Raw genomic sequence first — 12097 nt, forward strand, 5'->3', positions numbered from 1 at the left:
CTTATAACTACGGTCGCCAGCTCTGAAGGAGCAAAAGAATAAATCAATTTTTTGGCTCGTTTCAAAGTGAAACGGCTTGAGTTGAATTTAAACTTAATTCTGAATATTACTATTTCTGATCATTCTAGGTGATTCTACAAAGCAAATACTCTCTCAATTTCTGTGAGTTGGTTTGGTAATTACCACCAAGACAACTTATGCAACTTAGGTTAACAAAATTCTATCCTTCAACTTATTTAATGATTTTGGATATTAAGTTACGTGACTTTACTTGAAAGGTTACTCAGAAAAATTTAAGTAACTAAAAATAGGCGACTCATTCTGGTGTGACCATTGCTCTTTTCAACATTCTTATACGCTAAATTATTCTACAACCAAAAGAATTGTAAATGAAAGAGGCGATGGTGGCCTCAGTCTGATTTCACTACACTATGTTTCAGGTTACTACACTTTACAATGAACAACATGCGTCGTAATTTTACTCATTACTATATTCTGTCCTCAGCACTTGCATAAAAGAAAACTGGTATTCTCCTTTTACATGTATACAAAGTTCGACTTAACAATTGCAAGCAGTCTTGCCTTGGGTAGACGTGTCGGTGCTGGTGGTGAGATGCAGGTGGCTAACGCAGCTCTTCACGCCTCATGCCCTTAATGGCGGCTGGAACTACGAGCTGTAGCACTCGTATAAGCTACTGCACGTCCGCCATAAAATCTGGGCGCAGGAACTCTTACAATCAGCCCCAGTGGCATAGAGACGGCTTCGACAACCATTCGTCGCGTTCCACTCCACAAACGGCGACGGTATTCGCCTCTTCGCTGTTGCACAATCACTTTTGCGTGAGCACAGTTACGCACGTCCGATCACGTCAACACTCCCCAGGCCATTCCATTGTTCAGTCCCTGTGTCTCCAGCTACCTCTAGCTACGCACGTATCACCAAGAGTGGGGGCGTTCCCCTACCACTTTTTCACCGAAATCATTTAGTATTTAAGAATATTTATATTTATTACCCTGGAGTTCATACCAGTCATAATAATTTACTACTAGCGCCTTATAACATTAAATCATACACTAATAACTTATAATTACCAAGAAAAAGAATACATTTGACTCCGAGAGCTAGTGCATTGTCTGAGACAGCGCTAATTCCCAGTTTCGCCAATAGATGGCATCAGGGTGCACTCCCTGGCAGTCTCACACCAGCGCGCCCGTTTCCGACGCGCGGGCTCCAAATTACTGTCAGCCCACCATCATTTCAGTTCCGTTACAAACCATACAGACTGTCAACACATCTCCGTATAAATACTTGTTTTGTAAATAAAACTGCCTTTTCCTGCTGCAAATTACTTTATTTATCCCATACGCTTTCCGCCTTCTCCTGATCTAAGGCATCATCAGTGACATCTATAACGAAACAGTTTTGTTAGTTTTAGGTTATTAAACACTTCACTTCGCGATTCTCTTTTGCAAAAAATTAATTAATTACAATTTGCTGATCTGCGTTTTCTCACATCTGGTCTGGAGGTCACACTACAATTTGTATCACTGCCATATAATCACATCTTTGCGTTCTCGCCTTCCACACATTGTTCGCCATGTTTCTCACCGTTTTTTGTTGTGGATTATTGTTCTTTTGTCACTCCATACAACTATTTCGTCATACACTGTTTTACACAAAGTAAATATTGCGACTCCATTACGTGTTTCATCTTCTTTGGCATGTTTACCTATTTGTTGCCAACCAAACGAAGTATATGTTCGAGACTAACTTCTATTTATGATGTTTATACCATGTGCGTATGAGCGAGAAAGAGAGGCGGATAGAGACGACGAGTTTTTTTTGGGAGGGGGGGTAATAGCTGTTAGCGAGTGGTTGAAAATTTTGATGACAGATGATTTGACTTTTCGTTTCAATATTCTGTGGAGGGGGTTCATGGATGAGTGCATGTAAAGATATTGGGTTCTAGTATTATGACATTGGACAGTATTATTATACACTCCTGGAAATGGAAAAAAGAACACATTGACACCGGTGTGTCAGACCCACCATACTTGCTCCGGACACTGCGAGAGGGCTGTACAAGCAATGATCACACGCACGGCACAGCGGACACACCAGGAACCGCGGTGTTGGCCGTCGAATGGCGCTAGCTGCGCAGCATTTGTGCACCGCCGCCGTCAGTGTCAGCCAGTTTGCCGTGGCATACGGAGCTCCATCGCAGAATTTAACACTGGTAGCATGCCGCGACAGCGTGGACGTGAACCGTATGCGCAGTTGACGGACTTTGAGCGAGGGCGTATAGTGGGCATGCGGGAGGCCGCAGCGACGCATGGATGCACGCCAAGACCGTAGGATCCTACGCAGTGCCGTAGGGGACCGCACCGCCACTTCCCAGCAAATTAGGGACACTGTTGCTCCTGGGGTATCGGCGAGGACCATTCGCAACCGTCTCCATGAAGCTGGGCTACGGTCCCGCACACCGTTAGGCCGTCTTCCGCTCACGCCCCAACATCGTGCAGCCCGCCTCTAGTGGTGTCGCGACAGGCGTGAATGGAGGGACGAATGGAGACGTGTCGTCTTCAGCAATGAGAGTCGCTTCTGCCTTGGTGCCAATGATGGTCGTATGCGTGTTTGGCGCCGTGCAGGTGAGCGCCACAATCGGGACTGCATACGACCGAGGCACACAGGGCCAACACCCGGCGTCATGTTGTGGGGAGCGATCTCCTACACTGGCCGTACACCACTGGTGATCGTCGAGGGGACACTGAATAGTGCACGGTACATCCAAACCGTCATCGAACCCATCGTTCTACCAATCCTAGACCGGCAAGGGAACTTGCTGTTCCAACAGGACAATGCACGTCCGCATGTATCCCGTGCCACCCAACGTGCTCTAGAAGGTGTAGGTCAACTATCCTGGCCAGCAAGATCTCCGGAACTGTCCCCCATTGAGCATGTTTGGGACTGGATGAAGTGTCGTCTCACGCGGTCTGCACGTCCAGCACGAACGCTGATCCAACTGAGGCGCCAGGTGGAAATGGCATGGCAAGCCGTTCCACAGGACTACATCCAGCATCTCTACGATCGTCTCCATGGGAGAATAGCAGCCTGCATTGCTGCGAAAGGTGGATATACACTGTACTAGTGCCGACATTGTGCATGCTCTGTTGCCTGTGTCTATGTGCCTGTGGTTCTGTCAGTGTGATCATGTGATGTATCTGACCCCAGGAATGTGTCAATAAAGTTTCCCCTTCCTGGGACGATGAATTCACGGTGTTCTTATTTCAATTTCCAGGAGTGTATTAATGGCTTTGAGCACTATGGGACTTAACATCCATGGTCATCAGTCCCCTAGAACTTTGAACTACTTAAACCTAACTAACCTAAGGACATCACACAACACCCAGTCATCACGAGGCAGAGAAAATCCCTGACCCCGCCTGGAATCGAACCCGGGAACCCGGGCGCGGGAATTTATATTAATATTCTATTATTTTATCTGTTAATGTAAATAATGAATTGCTTGGCATGTGTACTTGGTCATTCAACAGGATTTTCCCCTCTGCTTTGGTTTTCTGTATGTGGTAATTTTCTTGCACGGTTAGGAGGTGTATTTTATGAAAAAAATAATTAGAATCAACAATGCACCACACTCGAAGGTTTCCTTCAGCTCTTACAAACTGATTTCGCGACTTATCCGACGAGGCCACAGTTTTCCAGTCTCTCAGTGTCCTCACGAGGCGAGGAGAGGCGCTGCAGGCGATGCCGTGCTGTCAGCAAAGGCACTCGCGTCGGTCGTCTTGGTTTCTATGGTTACTTGAGGTAGTGTTGCTTGTCTGTTAGCACTGACAACTCTACCCAAACGCAGCTGCTCTCTGTCGTTTAGCAAAGGCCGTCAGCCGCTGCGATGTCCGTGGTGAGACGTAATGCTTGAAATTTGGTATTCTCAGCATAGTCTTGATACTATGGATCTCGGAATATTGAAATCTCTCTTTCCTGAATGGAACGTCCTATGCGTCTAAGACCCACCATCATTTCCCGCTCAGAGTATGTTAATTCCCGTCGTGCGGTCATAATCACGTCGGACACCTTTTCACCTGAATCACCCGAGTACAAATGGCAGCTCCGCAAATGCAGTGTCCAGCCAGCTATGCTACCGCCATCTGTGTATGTGCGTATCGCTGTCCCATTACTTTTGTGACCTCAGTGTATTGTGTCAAACATTTACAGTAACGTTATAAATGTTAATGAGATGATTATGACAGGATTTTCTCTCCCTACGCAGTACTTTCGCTAAGCTTCTTTTTTTCTCTGCATGGAACACTTTCAGCCTGCTTCCCTTTCCTTGCTCCCTTCGATATCTTCCATATACAAAACTTTTGTTAGAAATGCCTATCATTCTCTCTGTGGTGTGCGTACTGTAAGACCTTCGGTACACACACCATCAGATTATTTGACTTGTCGCTCTAGCGAAGTAGGCGAGTGTCAGCAATATGTCTTGTGGTCATATAGTGGTGTGTTTATCTTATGCCGTTAGGTCAGACGATAGAAATGCCACTTGCACACTTAGAGTAGCAGATTGACGGTAACCAACTTTAAACAGAACTTGATTAATTTCCACACACATTTATTAAAATAATAAAAAGCATAGAAATTACTTAACTTGATTCTGGATGCTATTTACAATTGACAATCTGAAGTTCCTTTGGTCTTGGTACGTTAATCTTATTCTCACATATCTCCGATACTTCACAAAGTGTCTATACATTTATCTTCATGGCTATGTACAGGAATATAATGATCTTATTAGGCGCAGACTGAAACTTGACTATAGACTGGTACAGACAAATGCAGACTAACGCAGACAAATGCAGACTGACTAATCGGAGGTCTGTACACTCGTTATAATGCCTTGCGCGTTCAGGTATCACTGCGCGAGTGTGATCCGCGAGGAGAAAAGGTTCTACGTTAGCAGCGATCTCATTGGCTGTGTTACATATTAATACGTGGATCGGCGGAAGCAGAATTTGGTCCGTGTCTAAGACAGCACCATCTCGTAGTGCGGAGACGGACGAGCGCTGCGCCTGCGCTGGTGTGCTTAGCGGGGCGCGCTCTAGTGGGAAAGTTGTATACGCGCTGACTACGCGGAACTATGTACACAACACTCTCATACAGTTTCATTGCTTGATACAGTTCCACTGGCCTTTTGACTCCTGTTTGCTGTTAAGTTCTTTTGCCGAATATATTTAACGATTCGTCTGAATACCATTTGTCTTCGATACTGTAGAAATAACAAAAGAATATCAGTGAAAATAATATCTGATATATATATGAACTCCTGTTTCTTTGAGTCTGCCATTTTAGCAAATGCAGTATTTACAAGGTAAACAAACTTGGACGTTATATCATACAACTTTTTCTTCTCTCCCAACTCGTGAGAGCAGTGCGGGCTGCTGTAGAATTTTTTCTTATTCAGCCTAGAATTTTGTCTTTTTCAGCCAAGTATCAAAGTAAGCATTGGGCAGGGGGAAACTCAGTTAGTAATGTTTGGAAAGGGATTTCCACTTTCGGCATTCTCCTGATGACCAGGGAAAAGCTAGGGAAAACTTTGGTCGGACTGGGGGAATGGAGATATTTGAATTTATTCCTGGGACGAGAGGAAGTAAATGAAGATCATATGGTGGGAGACATGACACTGCGAGAAGAATTTCACAAAGTTCTGAAAGACCTAAATCGATACAAACCCTTCTGCCCTGTGGAGTGGGCGACACTCCCTCAAAATGATTGACATTCTTACAAGAGTCAACCATGACAATACTATTCTACCTGTTTTCTTGTAGTAGGGGTCCACAGCTTATATAAATATTTTGATGGCTAATAATCTTACTTTCAGCTGTTAAAATTTTATTTTTCGATTGCAGCTTTCGGATCAAACCATCTTCAGGCATCTACAAAACATCATGCAACGTAATGAGGACAATTTACAATGGGATTAACTGTAGGTGCAACCAATTTTTATGTTTTTGGCATTCATATGCCGTACTTACAAGATTTTGATGTACACTCCTGGAAATGGAAAAAAGAACACATTGACACCGGTGTGTCAGACCCACCATACTTGCTCCGGACACTGCGAGAGTGCTGTACAAGCAATGATCACACGCACGGCACAGCGGACACACCAGGAACTGCGGTGTTGGCCGTCGAATGGCGCTAGCTGCGCAGCATTTGTGCACCGCCGCCGTCAGTGTCAGCCAGTTTGCCGTGGCATACGGAGCTCCATCGCAGTCTTTAACACTGGTAGCATGCCGCGACAGCGTGGACGTGAACCGTATGCGCAGTTGACGGACTTTGAGCGAGGGCGTATAGTGGGCATGCGGGAGGCCGGGTGGACGTACCGCCGAATTGCTCAACACGTGGGGCGTGAGGTCTCCACAGTACATCGATGTTGTCGCCAGTGGTCGGCGGAAGGTGCACGTGCCCGTCGACCTGGGACCGGACCGCAGCGACGCACGGATGCACGCCAAGACCGTAGGATTCTACGCAGTGCCGTAGGGAACCCCACCGCCACTTCCCAGCAAATTAGGGACACTGTTGCTCCTGGGGTATCGGCGAGGACCATTCGCAACCGTCTCCATGAAGCTGGGCTACGGTCCCGCACACCGTTAGGCCGTCTTCCGCTCACGCCCCAACATCGTGCAGCCCGCCTCCAGTGGTGTGGCGACAGGCGTGAATGGAGGGACGAATGGAGACGTGTCGTCTTCAGCGATGATAGTCGCTTCTGCCTTGGTGCCAATGATGGTCGTATGCGTGTTTGGCGCCGTGCAGGTGAGCGCCACAATCGGGACTGCATACGACCGAGGCACACAGGGCCAACACCCGGCATCATGGTGTGGGGAGCGATCTCCTACACTGGCCGTACACCACTGGTGATCGTCGAGGGGACACTGAATAGTGCACGGTACATCCAAACCGTCATCGAACCCATCGTTCTACCATTCCTAGACCGGCAAGGGAACTTGCTGTTCCAACAGGACAATGCACGTCCGCATGTATCCCGTGCCACCCAACGTGCTCTAGAAGGTGTAAGTCAACTACCCTGGCCAGCAAGATCTCCGGATCTGTCCCCCATTGAGCATGTTTGGGACTGGATGAAGCGTCGTCTCACGCGGTCTGCACGTCCAGCACGAACGCTGGTCCAACTGAGGCGCCAGGTGGAAATGGCATGGCAAGCCGTTCCACAGGACTACATCCAGCATCTCTACGATCGTCTCCATGGGAGAATAGCAGCCTGCATTGCTGTGAAAAGTGGATATACACTGTACTAGTGCCGACATTGTGCATGCTCTGTTGCCTGTGTCTATGTGCCTGTGGGTCTGTCAGTGTGATCATGTGATGTATCTGACCCAAGGAATGTGTCAATAAAGTTTCCCCTTCCTGGGACAATGAATTCACAGTGTTCTTATTTCAATTTCCAGGAGTGTATAAACAGAGACGATTAAAATGGTTTCATGCCGAAATTGTAATCGCAGAACATAATTCTGAGCGCTGAAATCAAGATGTAAACCTTTAAAAATTATTTACCTGCTATGCAAATATGTATCTGGCAAAAAATCCCCAGACTTGAAGAATAATTTGTATTCTAAATAACACACGTGCTGACAAGCGTATGTGTGTGTGCGTATTTGGGTGTGTGTGTGTGTGTGTATGTGTGTGTGTGTGTGTGTGTGTGTGTGTGTGTGTGTGTGTGCGTATTACCGAAACATCACTTTAATAAGTCATGGTACAAAATACTGGCACGAATTCCAGAAGAATGGATAATCTCGCAGGGGCATCTGAAGCGCTGTTCGAGTTTTTGTGGGGTGAGGCGTGAATGGGAATTTGGTTTGAGGAAGGAGGCGTGGACAGCCACAGTGCCAGGGTGGCGTAGTGGTTGGCGCATCTGGCTAGTGAGCAGCAGATCCGGACTCGAATCCCAGCCTTCGTACGAATTTGCTTTAAGTAAACGGATGCTATAGTGTTTAATCTGACTCGCACTATAGCTACAACGAAGTCCGACACCTGAAAAACCGATGCGACGAGAACGAACTGGGCTGTATTTACAACAATGAGCGATTGGTGCTTTATAAGGTGTGATTTAATATTCCAAGCATTAGCGAGCAGTTCATTTTGGTAGCACTGTTTATTCTCTGTGCTCTGTGGGAGTTCTACAACAGTTGAATTGTCACAGGTGGCGAGTTAAAAGTTACAGTTCCTACAAGAATTGCTGCAGAAGTTGTCTTTAGTTCTGTCATTAGTATTCTGTTTGACCGCTGGTCCCTATTTTACGTGAGGTCTAAGGGGAAACAAATGAAGGAATCTGCACTCTAGTCTACGAGTAAAAGGCAGACACGGAACGTGGAAGTTAATATTAAACTTCTTCCACCTTGTGTGAAAGAGACTGTAAGCTCCGAGTTAATGAAAAGAGTTTAGTAATGAACATCAAAGCGAGTACTACTTCTTTTACAAAGTAACTTAACATCACCCGTAAATGAGACAACGAGAAAATTCCGACAGAAATATCCAGTAATTTAGACATACTATTTAATATTTGCCCAAAATCTGCACTGAAGGCAACCTTCGGTATTTTAAACACCATAGCTTTGAATCATGTAATGTTTACTGCCCGTCGCATAGATCTTTCATTTGGCGATGCCGCCGTCGCATGTCTGCTGAGGTTCAGCAAGGAACCTGACACGTGACACACTGAAACAATTGCAGAACGTAAAGACAGTGTTTCCTCTTGTAATTTCTATTACGTTCCGTCAAATACTGAAAGGGAATTCAATTAACGTTATAAAATAATATAGTATAAGAAAGGTAACATGCAAGCGTGATACGTTGTTACATGACGACTAATACGAGTATGAGTTAGCACAATGCGAATTTTACATTTTTAGAAAGCTTTCGTCACAGTTTCAACTTCATCGGATATCCTTCTTAGCGTGTGAAATTACCCTACGCATGTAAGAGGTCCATGACTAAGGAATTTATTGCTGGCGCACTCGAGCAGATGTAACTTGGGTGGAATGCTCCCGCGCTGCCTGCGATATGTAGGCTACAATAGAACCTCACACCAGGGAGCAGTGTCGGCAGCAGCAGCAGTAGTAGCAGCTCGCAGTCGGGCGGTTGGGTCAGGTCGCTCTTAGAGAGCAGTTGTCCAGTTGTACAGCTCACAGAGAGCAGTTGTATCTCGTATGGAGTTGCAGTTCCGGTCACGGAGAGCGATGGCGGTGCCTGAGCGATGTAGTATAAGGTAAAACCAAAAATTACTATTTATAGCTGCGCGCATAGGTGCTTTGTAACAACTGATTTTGTACTATTGCTATATCAAGCCCCAAGTAAATGTTTTTAAAAAGAATCTTTTAATAATAATCTTTCTTATAAAATTAACTTTTGACAATCATTCATCAGAATTTAAAAATTTACTAATTTCTCCTATCCATGGTCATCCGGATTATCGTAAAGAAAAATCAGTTGTTCCTTTTAATACATGACAAATCTAGCGGCCAGCATTGCACTGGGCTGTGACAGAAAAATTTCGTATAGGAGCAGATATATACGCGTTATCCGGCGACATAATTGAGGTAAGAATTTTCAGTTTATTCAGAATGACTTTTCAGGGCCATGGCGCAGCATTGATGACGTCGAGATTTACCACTTTAGATTCACCGTCAGTTAATTATTGAAAGGTTGTGTATGAGTCACAATTTTATTGAGAGGTTAGTCACCCAGTTTTATTCCGAGGTTACGGAATTAAACTGTTGAGAGGTTACACTTGCCGACAGCCGGCCAGGATAGTATTCTTTTGTGAATTTCTGTGAAGTAGTTAGCTTTATATCTGCTCTTATTTACCTAATGTTAAATGTAGTTTGCATCTGGCGCAACGCATTTACTAATTTTTCACTCCTTCTTTCACAGACCATAGGCAATTTATTGCTCTTTGTTGTTGTTTTATTTGTTCCATTGCTGCTGTGCTTTGTCTGATTTTGTGCCTACCTTTGAGCTGTGAAAATGCCGCGAAAAACTGCTAACAGTACATCGCGATGCGTAATGAGCGAAAAGCCGACTTGAATAATTTGACTGATAATACTAGCGACACTCAGAGTCATACTGCTAATCCTCCAATCACAGGTAATCAGTGCGTGCCGACCACCAGTAATGATTCTAATCTAAATGATGAGCAAACAAATGCAATTATGTCCACAGTAAATTTAACGATAATTGATGACGGGGCTCGTTCCGCTACAATGAACGCTACCCAGTTTGGTACACCTGATTTGCAAAATTTACACAGTGAACATATAAATGCTTCTGACGAAGATGAACAATGTACTCAAAATACGTCAGATTTATTTGATTCCGATGTAATGACCAACAGTGCACATCCAATTAGCAAACCTTTTCAAGAATCAGACAATGACCAAATGGTTATGCAAAACGTGACAAACGCAGATACACCATCACACAGCACAGAGAATAGAGTCGCTAATTTTGGAATGATTAAGTTATGGCAGTATTGCTACAACTTAATGAAAATCTCAAACTGTAGAATGAATGAAAAACAAGACAACGATTGAATACCTGCCGGCAAAAACGTTGTAACCCTCACTTTTCTAAGGTTTGTCACGTATAAACGTTGTATGTGCCAAGAGTAAGGCGTGTATGAAGTAATGTTGGCAAACATTTACATTAAGCGCCATTTTTCGTTTGTTTCCCATTCGTCGCGAGGCGCTCGGATGCAGAAACGTTGTAAACATGCAGCAGGAACGTTGTGTGACGTTAAGTCAGAGCATGTGCGAAGATATAAAAAGGGGCCGGAAACGGAAAATTAAGTATAGTGAATGAAAGAGGATTGTGAAGAAACACAAACGGAATTCGGGGCAACCATATTTGGCCCACAATAGCAAACCAGTACCTGCTGAACAGCTGGATGCATAAACGTTGTATGTCAATCCAACACAATATAACTGTGAAATGGAAGATTCCATACCTTATTCGCAAACATTATATTGTAATGCAAAGTCATAGCCTTTACCTTTGGCGTTAAAGTGGTCAACTATACTTATCATTACGTCGTGCTCCCTTTATAGATCGCTACCTGTAAATGTTGATACCGGTGTAAAACACTAAAAATAGAGGACAACAAAGAGCTGTTTCAAGAATTCTACGCTTTAGACTATAATGTACAAACCAGACTTTTGGCTTCGTCGGGCATTGAAATAGTAGACATCAAAGATAGGGAGACTGAGGAGACCATTTCGCGCAGACACTGCACATTCAAGTATTTTTTAAGATGAGGAGCAGAAAAAATTCAGGTATGTCAAAAAACGTGGTGCATGGTTGTAACCTCCCTACAGAAATTTTATTTATAATATGAACCAAGTGTTAACTCCCCACAAAAATAATAATTAAATGAATTTTAAATATTGTAACCTCTGAACAAAATTGATTTTTAATGTAACCTCTGAACAAAATTGGCTCCTATTTATAGTCTCCGTGCAGAAATGCATTCACATTTAATGTAACCATAAAATTCATTTCCTAAATCCGGAAATAATAAAAAAATTCAGTAACCTGGTAAATATTATGACGACAGCAGCCCTGCGCCTCGGCCCTGTATTCTGAATAAAAAAACAGGAAAAATTCTTACCTCAATAAAAACTGCGAATATATCTGCTCTTATGTAGAAATTTTTCGGCACAGCTTCGTGTAATGCTGGCGTATATTTTTTTTCTGATTCTTGGAAGGAATGATCATGCATTGGAAATATTCTTTAAATTGAAATGAATGCTTTTCTTTAAAAAATTACTTTATATTATAAAAATTATTATTGAGGCATTTTTTAAAAAAGAAATCAATGACAGTTAATATACATTACTAGATATGCGCAAGTCTGCTTCTTTACCTTCTACAATAATACTCATCCTCCAAAGTCCCGACCAGAGCAGACTGCGGACACGCGCAAGCACGCGCCGACTGCTGTCGACTACTGCAGACTACTCAAGACAACTGCAGACAACTGCTTACTAGCACGGACTGAAGACTAATGCC

Source organism: Schistocerca serialis, chromosome 1, assembly GCF_023864345.2.
Source record: "Schistocerca serialis cubense isolate TAMUIC-IGC-003099 chromosome 1, iqSchSeri2.2, whole genome shotgun sequence".
NCBI classification, from domain to species: domain Eukaryota; kingdom Metazoa; phylum Arthropoda; class Insecta; order Orthoptera; family Acrididae; genus Schistocerca; species Schistocerca serialis.